Raw genomic sequence first — 10,666 nt, 5'->3', positions numbered from 1 at the left:
GCTTTGTATACTATTTGCAGTTCTAGAATGTTTATTGGCAGATGACTTTTCTGATTCGTCCATTTTCCTTGAAAGGTGTGATGACCTGTCACTGCTCCCCATCTGCAAATATTGGCGTCTGTGGTGAGCAGCACACAATTTGGAATCGAAAATGTTCAGATGATCCTTTCTCAGCCACCACAGGAGGGACTGACGAACCTGTGGAGTAGGAAGGTACCTCTGAGACTTTATTTGATGATACTGTCTGTTCCACTTGGAGATAATCAATCTTTGCAAAAGCCTGAAATGGAACTGAGCATACCCCACCATGTCGAAGGTGGATACCAGTGATCCCAGAACCTGCATTGCTAGCAGAATGGATACCCTTCGCTTTTGAAGCAGCTTGCATATTTGCAACAATAGGTCCACAATTTTGCCCTTCGGCAGAAACACCGTCTGTGCCTGAGAATCCAGAAGAGATCCCAGATGTACCCTCTGCTGTGTTGGAGAAAGTGATGATTTCTTCCAATTGATGATCCAGCCGTGCTTTTGTAAGCAGGCTATGGTCAGTAGAAGATGGTTTTGTAAAACAACCGACCTTATCAGAAGGTCGTCTATATATGGCAGAATTCTGACTCCCTGACGCCTGAGATAGGCCGTCATGACTGCCATTATTTTGGTAAAAACCGTGGAAATCGTAAATAAGCCAAAGGGTAGAGCCTGTAATTGGTAATGTTGCTGAATGTCTAGGATTGATTTAACCGCCTTCACTAAAGAAAGAACATCCACTGTGGATGGATGGTCCTCCTCCCCTGAGCTAGACCCTGGAGAGGCGTCTTGCGCACCATCTGAATCCACTGATGATGCGTCTGAAGACATATGTTGGGCAAACTGATAAAAATCTAACATTCGCTTAGGCGCCTTAGTAACTACCGGTCTGCTATCAACATTAGATGGTGCCATACTCTGACTAGAATGGCCATCAACATTCTTCCAGGAAAAATGCATAGGAGGTGCAAACATAGCCTGCTGTGGACACCCCATCCAAGGAGGAATAGTGGGAGCAGCCATACGATCCACAAACTGCCTCATTACCTGGGACAAAGAGAATACCCAAGAAGGCTCTTGTCCAGGGACAGGTAAACTGGACTGGTCATGTGGCTCTTTATAACAGACAACACACAAACCATCCTTACTGTCCTGAGGGGACAAATAAGCCATATATGATTTACATGAAACCAGCACAGCCCCACCTGTATCCCTACCTTTTGGCATGTTCAAAATAAAGGCAATAATTGCAATGTTATGTGACAGCCTTCACAAAATCTTAATGAATGTGAAGTACTCAGAGAAAGACCTCCACCCCAAGAGGATGGAGAGAAAAACAGTGATAGTTAAAATTGTAAGAAATAAAGGACAGTGTCAGTACAGCAGCTAGCAAACAGTCACATACAATGCATATGTAATAAAACTACAATTGACTCTAAATCGACTACACAAACACAAAGGAATGGTAGGATATAGAGCACTATATACCTTAACCAAGGGAGATGAATACAGGGAGACTGACCCAAACCCTCCTGAGACTAACACTAACAGCTACAGGGCGCACTGAGCATGGACTGTGAGTGTCTCATATTCACGTGGAGGGTAAACGGAGCAACTCTGACGCGCAACACCCTTCATAGGGACTGTGCCTGGGTCAGGGGAGGAGCTGCCGGGGGAGCGTCTACCTCCCCTAAGCTGCGTTAACTAGCCGGGTACGCTGGCTTCATGGCAGCAGAAGCGTCTGCTGCTGATCCTCGGTGTCAGACTATAAGGCCCAGTGGTGTAGTGAGGATGCGGACAATACCGGGCCCTGACTGCAGCAGCTTCTGGTGTGTCTCTGACACCAGAAGCAAGGACTGCTGCGCGCGATTCCCCGTAAGTGAGGAATCATCTTACCTGACATTTCCGTGTGTCCGGTTGAAGTCCGGGTCACAGCATTGCTGCTAGCAAGCTCAGCCGTGACCCGCCGAAATCACCAGCCAAGTTACTGGTGTTGCGGCCCAGCGGAGATGGGTCGTATTATCTGCGTCTTAATACAGATGCTGAGTACTGCTGACTCAAACATAAGAGATAAAATAAAACATAAAATAAAAGCTTAGGACTGCCAGAGCAGTCCCCTGTTACAAAAGTGCGTCTTGATCCTGCTGCACCAAATGAACAATTGAAGTCCTGTGGCTTGGGGCAGGGTATGTATGGAGAAGGACCCAAGGCATCTTGAGAGCTGAAGCTTTAATTGTTTGGTGCCTGTCTCCTACCATAATATCCCCATGGTATCTGTGTGGATCCCTATGGAACCTGAAGAAGAAATGATTGTCTTCACCTGTTGATCTTTTAAGACGTGCCAGTGAGTAATGAATACACCTGTGCACCTGCTGGGTGACCTTGAAAACGTGACCTATGTGGGGTCCTGAGGACTGAGTTTGAGAACCTCTACTTTAGAGGACGGGCTTACCTCAGGTATTCATGGAAGACCTGATGTCTTTGGTGGGGCATGTTAGAGGCAGCTTCCTACCTCTCCGAAGCAGCCACAATTCAGGAATTTTGACCTCTAAGGTGTTGTCTTCTTTGGTCGCAGCCAGAAGAGCACTCTGGTTGCGCACCTGGAGAGCGGACACAGAATCCAAATAGCCTCTAGAAGCTCTTCCTTATTCAGGAGACATTCTGTTCAGACCTGAATTGGAGAATATATCATGGCCACATTGGCAACATTTAAGTCTGCTATTTTTCCTTCAGTGGCTCCACCCAGACCTAGGACATCCGTTTTTCCTTTCTTTCATCTGCAGGGCAAAGCCAGAGGTCAACTGTTTTCCAGAAGCCAGAGGTAAGCAACCTTGGTCCACCAGACATCTGGCTGCCAAGCCAGCGGACAAGCCTGCTGCATGATGGGGTGGGAGGCCAGCCTCTAGTCTTTTTCGCAGTGTGGATGCAGACCACAACAGATGCCTGGGTCAGAGGCGTCGTGTCTCAGAGCTATGCTCTAATATTTCAGCAGCGTCTGCCATCCCAGTTTTTTGCACCGGTCTTCCCGCACAGCGAGTAAAAGCAGAAGCTCTCGAGGACTCTATTTGCCTCTCCTAGCCTCCAAGGTCATCATCCCAGTTTCCCCGTCTCAGAGAGGATTGGGTTTTTACACCAGTCTTTTTCTGGTCCAGAAGCCTGTCAGCTCATTTCGGTCCATTGTCGATTTAAAGCATCTGAACAGGTTCCTCCAAATACCCAGATTCTGTATGGAGTCCCTTCATTCAATCATTCTGGCTCTGGAGCCGGGGGACTTTGTGGCATTGTTGGATATTCAGGATGCCTATTTGCATATCCCCATCCTACCCAGTTGCCAACGCTTCCTCAAGTTTGCGGTAAGGAACAACCATTATCAGTTTCAGGTGTTACCTTTTGGTCTGTACACAGCCCCTCATGTGTTCACAAAGGTCGTGGTGGCACATCTTCGCCGCAAGGGTGTCCGGATCTTACCTTACCTGGACGACCTACTTCTACTGGCCCAGTCTCCGACGGTTCTCAAGGATCACATCCACCTGACTGTGGAACTCTTCCAGTCACAAGGGTGGATAATCAATTGGTGGAAATCCACATTAACTCCTTCTCTGGAGATGCTTCACTTGGGAGTATTGTTGGAATCCAGAACTCAAAGAGTCTTCCTCCTAGCGGACAAGATCTTGGGCATGCAATCCAGAATCCACACCTTTCTGAGCCACCATCGAGTGTCCATACACTTTTGCATGCAGTTCTTGGGGTCTCTTGTCTCCACCTTCGACGTGGTGGAGTACGGTCAGTTCCACTCCCGGCCTATTCAATTGTTCATTCTGAGGTGGTGGAACAAGTCTCACGAACCTCAAGGCACATACGCTCATTCTTCCCCGAGAGGTTTGTCTCTCCCTACTGTGGTGGCTCCAGTGCTCACACCTGGACAAAGGCCACCCCTGTTGGATCTAGGACTGGGTCTTACCACCAACACAAGCTTTCAGGGGTGGGGGACGGTGACGTGTCATCAGACCTTCCAGGGTCTTTCATGAAAGCCAGCTGTCCATCAATGTCCTGGAACTCCAAGGGCTCTTTGCCAGGCACAGTATCTTTTTGATGGGACGTCTGTTAAAAGTACAGTCGGATAACGCAACCAAGGTAGCTTACATAAGCCACCAGGGCAGCACTCGCAGTCACAGGGCTATGAACGAAGTCGGCTGCATTATTCATTGGGCGGAGTGTCATCTATTAGTAATGTCTGTGGTCTTCATGCCCGGTGTCTAGAATTGGGAAGTGGACTTCTTAAGCCGTCAGGACATTCATACAGGCAAGTGGGCCCTGCATCCGGACATATTTCAACTGTTGGTCCGCCATTAGGCCTACCGGGCATAGACATGATGGCATCTCATCACAATCAGCTACCAAGATCCTGACGCTCTCCTGGTAGATGCTCTGGCGGTTCTGTGGGACTTCCCTCTGATTTACATTTTCCCTTCAGTCCTAATGATTCCTCGAGTTCTCCTCAAGTTCGCATTGGAGGTAGGCATGATGATCCTGGTGGTGCCGGATTGGCCACGGAGGGTGATGTACGCAGATCTGCTGGGCCTCTTCATAGATGCAACACTGCGTCTCCCTCTGCTTCCAGATCTTCTGTCACAGGGTCCATGCTTCCATCCGGATCTGACCCGTCTCGATTTGACGTGGTGGCTTTTGAGACATCCGTCTTAAGAGCAATGGGGTTCTCCAGAAGGGTCATTCGGACCATGCTGAATGCTAGGAAGCCTTTTTCAGCAAGGATCTATCACCGGGTTTGGCGTACCTATTTTGCTTGGTGTGCGACTCTCCTGTGAGCTTTTCTTTCTACAGACAGGTTTGGATTTGGGCCTCCAGCTCTCTTACTTGACGGTCCAGATTTCCGCTTTGTTGGTTCTTTTCCAGAGACAGCGCTGTTGCCTGATGTGCGGACCTTCTCCATGTTCAACCACCGTCTGTGTCACTTGTGGCTCCCTGGGTCCTGTCCCTGGTTCTCTGGGCTCTCCAGTCAGCTCCCTTTGAACCGTTACAGACGGTTGAGCTACATTGGCTTATGTGGCGTTGGCCGGAAGGTGTCGGTTTGAGCTTCCTCTCGTGTCACTCCCTGTTCCTGGTTTTCCATTCTGATAAAGCTGTGCTGCAGACTTGTCTGGGTTATCTTCCCAAGGTGGTGTTGTGCTTCTCATCAACCAGGATATTGTGGTACCATCTTTCCAGGTTTCAGATTCTTTTCAGCTGGAAGCCTCCTTGGGTGTTGTGCAGGCTTTCTCTGTTCGTCCTGTATGATGTTGGCCGGCTACTAAATAAACCTTGGCCTGCTGGCTCTGTTTCACTATCCACAAGGCTTACACCTTGGCAAACCTTCCTGCCCCTGCCGTGGTGACTGCCCATTCCACCCGGTCAGTGGGGACTTCTTGGGCAGCGCACTGTGGGGCCTCTGGAGAAGAGCTTTGTAAGGCTGCCACGTGGTCGTCTGCTCATAACTTCATTTGCTTTTATGCTTGTGACATATTTTGCATCTTTGGACGCTGCCTTTGGACGTTCTGTGCTCACTGCAGCTCAGGAGTGTCCCCTCCCACAAGTGAATAGCTTTGGGACATCCCAGTGTTGTCCCTGTGCCTCCTAGTGGAGGAAGAAGAAAGGAGACATATTGCTTACCTGTTAAGTCTTTCTTTGACTCTCTAGGGGGCACATGGTGCCCACCCTGATGCACCTGACTGCCGGGGTGTGTTTCCTTTGTAACCTGTATGGCTGTACTCTCCACTGTCTGTATGGTTCTGTGTGTGTGCACTCTTTCTCCTTTTCCTCTGCCTCGTTCCTGTTGTGGGCTTGCAAACTAAACTTGCTACTGGTGGCGGGGTATAAAGGAGAGGGAGTCTGGGCTTGTGGGTATTATTATTTGACTGTTTGGTGTCCAGACCCTCTCCAGGCTATACCCAGCATTGTCCCTGTGTCTCCTATGGATTTGAAGAAAAAGACTTAACAGGTAAGCAACATAAGTCTCCTTTTTACATTTGATTGGCATACTGTGTTTGTGTTTCTTTGCTTAAGACAACCTTACAGGTATATTTTATTATTGCCAACACTAATATATAGCTAATATAATAGCTGAAGTACCCGGCGTTGCATGGGTTTAAATTAATTTATTGTCTGGGTTTAAATTATGTTATTAAGTATTATTATGTGATGTCTTTCAAATCCATCCAGTGGAAGGCCCAGGACAGGCTCCCTGGGTCAAAGTTCTGCCCAGTGCACTCTGCTGTGAGGTCCGACCCCAACCATTTCATTAGGCATCCCAGACCCACCCGCGCATGCAGGGGGGGTTTCCGAGTACCTAGAAACCCCCCCTGCCCGCCACTCCATCGCAGCCCAGCTTAACAATATTTTTTTTTGTTTAAAACATGTAAGCCCAGCAACTGTCCCTGGCTGAGCTGCCTGTAGGGGGAGCTGCAGTGCTTGTGCACAGCTCCTCCCTGGCAGTTCCCATAGGGCACAGCACACCAGCAGCATTGTTGGAGGTTGAGTCATCGGAGCCTGCTGCGTGACAGTGACCAGCGCTCTCTCCCAGAGCCGCACCACAGGTGGGTGTAATGTTTTACATGTGGGGGGAGGGTGATCTTTGTCAGTGTGCCAGTCTGTGTGTGTCAGTCTCTGTGTGTGTGTACAGGCTTTGTCAGTGTGTGTCAGTCTGTGTGTGTGTATAGGCTTTGTCAGTGTGTGTCAGTCTCTGTGTGTGTGTCAGTCTCTGTGTGTGTGTATAGGCTTTGTCAGTGTGTGTCAGTCTCTGTGTGTATAGGCTTTGTCAGTGTGTGTCAGTCTGTGTGTGTACAGGCTTTGTCAGTGTGTGTGTGTCAGTCTCTGTGTGTGTGTACAGGCTTTGTCAGTGTGTGTGTGTCAGTCTCTGTGTGTGTGTCAGTCTCTGTGTGTGTGTACAGGCTTTGTCAGTGTGTGTGTGTCAGTGTGTGTGTACAGGCTTTGTCAGTGTGTGTCAGTCTCTGTGTGTGTATAGGCTTTATCAGTGTGTGTGTGTACAGGCTTTGTCACTGTGTGTGTACAGGCTTTGTCAGTGTGTGTGTGTCAGTCTCTGTGTGTGTATAGGCTTTGTCAGTGTGTGTCAGTCTCTGTGTGTGTGTATAGGCTTTGTCAGTGTGTGTGTGTGTATAGGCTTTGTCAGTGTGTGTGTCAGTCTCTGTGTGTGTGTATAGGCTTTGTCAGTGTGTGTGTCAGTCTGTGTGTGTGTGTGTATAGGCTTTGTCAATTCAATTTAAGGCCAAATCATTATTCATTTCTGCAGATCACTGTTGCTTGTTTCTTTGTAGTGTGTGTATAGGCTTTGTCAGTGCAGTGTGTGTGTGTGTCAGTCTCTGTGTGTGTATAGGCTTTGTCAGTGCAGTGTCTGTCAGTGTGTGTGTGTCTAGGCTTTGTCAGTGTATATGTGTGTCAGTGTGTGTATATGCTTTGTCAGTGCAGTGTGTGTGTTAGTGTGTCTGTGTCAGTGCAGTCTGTGTCAGTTTGTGCGTCTGTGAGCATGTATATGTCACTGTGTATGTTTGTGGTCCCACCTTTTTATTTCTTCAAGGAGCTGAAAAGCTCCATATAAATATTGTCAAGTAGACTCCAAATAAAAAAGTTCAACACCCGGGGTGCAGATCCTAAGAACTAAGCAGACCGCTCAGTCTTGAACATACAATCACATACAGGCAGCGCTCCTCAGGTACTCAATAATCCAAGCTTGTTAATCCATTACTGTGCAACGTTTCAGATGCAATTATTACATATTTCGTCAAGGCATTGATGAAATATGTAATAAATTCATCTGAAATGTTGCACAGTAATGGATTAACAAACTTGGATTATTGAGTATTGATTATTGAGTACCCGAGGAGTGCTGCCTGTATGTGGTTAGATTTTTTGCCATTGGTTTTGTAACCAAGTATTGGAAACCCCCCTTTCAAAATCCTGCGTTTGCCACTGAGAATAGTTGCCACCACTCTGTGACGTTTTCCTCCAAATCCATTGTCACAGCCCGCAATAGAGACCCCTCAATCAGACCCCGGCACTTACCTGTCAAGATGCTGCATCGCGGTTCTCTGGCTCTCCGCCGATCAGCTCCTGTGGGTTTCCTTTTGCCTCTTGACGTGGGTGGTCTCTCCTCCTGCTCTCTGCCGGCTCCTGCATTCTGACTGCTGCCTCAGGTCCGGCGTCTCACACAGCTGCTCGGCTGCGGTCCTTCAGTCCATGGGCACAGCCATCTCGGATTGCCCACGTGACGCTGTCTCCTCCAATAGAATGCTTCTCCCTCATTCTGGAAGGCCCAGAACAGCCAATCAGCATCCTGCACTTCCTATAAAAGGATATCTACAGCTCTCACAAGTTGCCAGTGTAACAAGTCCCTTTGTTTACTAAGGGAGCCTCCTCACTGTGCTCCCTAAGAATAATTACTGCCATCTAGTAATTATTGCTCCAAACAGCTTCTCTGCCTCTCCAAGCAGTTCGTACTGCCACCATTTATCTTACGCATTCCCAGCCATACCTGAGGTGAACAAGCCCCTCATTCGGGCGAAATGCGCGTCCTGTGCTGTTATGCAGTTTGCTAAGGGAGTCTATCTGTGCACGGATCGGACCCCTGGCTATCTCAACTTTGGGATTGGTATTGTATGAGAACTCCAATGTGGTCTGGGACTTTAGTATTTATGCTATTTATTCTTTAGCTAATCTTTACTATTATTACAAGATTAACACTGTCCCTCAGTACCACCAGTGCATGCTATAATTATATGACTGTATATTTTTACAAACTATAATCCTTGATTAAGGTCATTTTGGTGATCTATGAGTCACGGTGTAATTTAACATCAGTGTTTTTTATTTTGTATGCCATGTCAGTATCATCTTGACCATTGAGTTTGTTATATGTATGAGGATTTATCATGTGAGATTTGTCCTTTAAACTCTAATTCTAATAACTTAGTGCATTACTCAATACAATTACACCACAGAACCAACTTATAGCATCTCATTGTGAGTTTCTATCTATCGGAAGTGGCATACGCTACACCTATGTATTGACAATTATAAAAAGTCTGTGTTTGATAATCATTCATCCATCCTGTGTTACACGCTATATTACTATATGTATAATTGTATTTTTGCATGCACGTGTAACAATTGAGGTGTGCCTATGCAACACTTTCTTTGGACACTACATTTAAAAAAAATAAATGGACTATCCACTAAGATAGCCCTACATTTCTGGTTACTGCTCTGACCCAGTGCTGCTACAACCCATTATTACTATACCTACAGCCTTACATCACATGATTGCCCAATCTCGTCTGATCTTGGCAGCTAACCAGTGATAGGCCTGGCCAGTACTTGGATGGGAGACCTCCTGGGAATACCAGGTGCTGTAGGTTAAAAGAGGATGTTTGGGATTTCCATGCACAGGCAGAGCAGCTAAACCCACTATATGTTTAATTCTATTTGTTCAATACCAATATCTTTTTGTACCCATTGATATTGAGATTTATACAATATTTTGCCGTTCCACAACAGTAGATGATTACTATTATATCATCTGTACTTTATATATGGAATGCAAGGTGCCTCATTATTTTATTGATGAATATTAAAAGTTATGTTTTATTACAAACATCCATTTATTCACAATCCATGAATTTACAAGTGTGCCCCAGCGACTAGCTCTACTTTTCTCTTTTGTTGTCTTTGCATGCTTAATTTGAGCTTTGGGAGCACCACCAACAAATCTTAATGATACAATTTATCCAGTGATGAAATATGGTTGGTTTACATTAAGAAGAAATTGTTCTGTGCGGAATCTTTCGTTTCTTGTTGCATTCCCAGCCACACCAAGTAGCTTCTGTGCTACCACCAATCACCTTATGGCTACCCAGCCGCATCAAGTAGCTCCCGTGGTACCACCACTCTCCATACGGCTTCCCAGCCGCACCAAGTAGCTTCCGTGCTTCCAATCACCTTATGGCTACCCAGCCGCATCAAGTAGCTCCCATGCTACCACCACTCTCCATACGGCTTCGCAGCCACACCAAGTAGCTTCCGTGCTACCACCAATCACCTTACGGTTACCCAACCACATGAAGTAGCTCCCGTGCTACCACCGTTCTCCATACGGCTTCCCAGCCGCACCAAGTAGCTCCCGTGCTACCACTGGTCTCCATACGGCTTCCCAGCCGCACCAAGTAGCTGCCGTGCTACCACCAATCACGTTATGGTTACCCAGCCGCACCAAGTAGCTCCCGTGCTGTTACCAGCTTTTCTAATATCCTCCTGCATGCACTCATAAGTTCCTTCAGGTTCTATACTCTCTCATGCATAGAAACTTCATTAAACCAAGTCTCCTCCAGAGAGCATCTGAGTCTAATAATACAGGTCCAGGACCCAGCCCGGGAACATAGCCTCAAAACCCCACGTCTGTGACATCCATTCAGTGGAAGGCCCAGAACAGACTTTTCGGGTCAAAGGTCTTCCCAGCGTACACCAACGGGAGGTCTAACCAGGACCCTAACCCCCTTAAAATCTGGCCAGGATCCAACTAGACCACCTTGCATTGGTTTCATCCCAATCGGTGCAGGGGTGTTCAAATGCATAA

General features: G+C 47.3%; 1 pseudogene; it reads left to right on the top strand.

Annotated features, from left to right (window-relative positions):
* The first annotated feature begins 9,334 nt into the window (after positions 1 to 9,334).
* LOC148442278 (5S ribosomal RNA) lies at positions 9,335 to 9,452 on the top strand (annotated as a pseudogene).
* Positions 9,453 to 10,666: the final 1,214 nt, after the last annotated feature.

This window comes from Taudactylus pleione, unplaced genomic scaffold, assembly GCF_031769625.1.
Source record: "Taudactylus pleione unplaced genomic scaffold, aTauple2 ptg001575l, whole genome shotgun sequence".
In the NCBI taxonomy this organism is placed as follows: Eukaryota; Metazoa; Chordata; class Amphibia; order Anura; family Myobatrachidae; genus Taudactylus; species Taudactylus pleione.
The sequence above is the reverse complement of the archived record's forward strand: the minus strand, read 5'-3'. Positions and strand labels throughout refer to the sequence as shown.